Below are 1432 nucleotides of genomic sequence, written 5' to 3'. Positions count from 1 at the left end.
GCCGGGAAATAGAGACACATTAAGGAGATTCGTGAGACAACAAGTAGAAGCTTTAGAATACTCTCCTAGTTCATCGTTTTCTTCCATTCGTTCAAAGTCTCCCGATTCACTGAGACTTCCTAAACCACATACGATGGCTCATCAAGATGAAGTCCAACTAAGAACGCTATAGGATTATTTACATCCATCGTGTACAGCCACACCTTCATGCATAATGTATCCCAACAATATGCCAAATTTCGATTTCAAACCTGGTATGATTAACCTCTTACCAACCTTCCATGGGTTGGAAAATGAGAGTCCATATGTGCATATACGGGAATTCGAAGAGGTGGTGGCTACATTCAACAACCGAGTTGATGTCACTAACATTGTGAGATTTAATTTTTTTCCTTTCTCTCTCAAAGACAAATCAAAAAGTTGGTTGTATTCCTTAAGGCCTAGATCTATCGGAACATGGGACGAAATGATAAAAGCATTCTTTGCCAAATATTTTCCGCCCCATAAGACTAGCAGCCTTAAGAGGCAAACATTTTCCTTCATCCAGAAAGACCATGAAACTTTCCATCAGGTTTGGGAGAGGTTTAGAGATTTGATAAATCAATGCCCACATCATGGATACGAAATTTGGTGTCTGATAAGCTATTTCTATGACGGTCTCACAACCAGACAAAGACAATTCGTACAAATGATGTGCAGTGGAAAATTCCTTCAAAAAGATCCCGATGAAGCTTTCGAGTACCTCGACGATCTCGCTGAAAAGTCATACACATGGAACGGACCGAGTCCTATGGACAAGCCACGATCAACTGGAATCTACCAATTGAGGGAAGATGACAATGTCAAAAGCCAAATTGAATCATTGAGACAACAATTCGAGGCTTTCAAATCTCAAGAAGGTAGAGGAACCCACATGGCTACAAAGGTAGAGACACGAGATCCATGCTTCATCTGTGGAGGGGCGAAACATCAATTGCAAGAGTGCCCAGCTCTTGGTGAGTTAAGAGGAGGAAATGAGGAACAATGCAATGCTTTAGGGGTTTACAAGAAGCCTTATAACCCTTTCTCAAACACTTACAATCCCAGTTGGCGCAACCATCCAAATTTCAGCTGGAAGGATTCAAACCAAGCATCTGGGAGCCAATGGAGGGCTGAGAAGCAACAACGGTGAAAAGCATACATTGCTCCTCAAAATAACATGCAGTCAAGTAATTCTCTTGAGAATACTTTGCAAATGCTTGCTCAAACTCAAATAGCCACAACTCAAGAACTCAAATCTTGTATCACACAAACGGTAGAGGAAATGAAAGACATGAAAATCCAAATGACAAAGCTAAACACTACTTTGGCGATTCAAGAGCATGGTAGACTTCCCATCATTCTTGGTAGACATTTCCTCGCAACAGCAAATGCACTCATTAACTAGGAATGG

The 1432-nt window shown here is 41.2% G+C and overlaps 1 non-coding gene across 1 annotated transcript; it reads right to left on the bottom strand.

Moving 5' to 3' along the window:
• Positions 1 to 514: 514 nt before the first annotated feature.
• On the bottom strand, positions 515 to 621 carry LOC133787477 (small nucleolar RNA R71). The gene has a single exon (XR_009872497.1). It is a non-coding gene; the product is annotated as a small nucleolar RNA R71 (small nucleolar RNA).
• Between the last annotated feature and the right edge of the window lie 811 nt (positions 622 to 1432).

This window comes from Humulus lupulus, chromosome 6 (genome assembly GCF_963169125.1).
Source record: "Humulus lupulus chromosome 6, drHumLupu1.1, whole genome shotgun sequence".
Lineage (NCBI taxonomy): Eukaryota > Viridiplantae > Streptophyta > Magnoliopsida > Rosales > Cannabaceae > Humulus > Humulus lupulus.
This window is presented reverse-complemented; position numbering and strand designations above follow the sequence as displayed.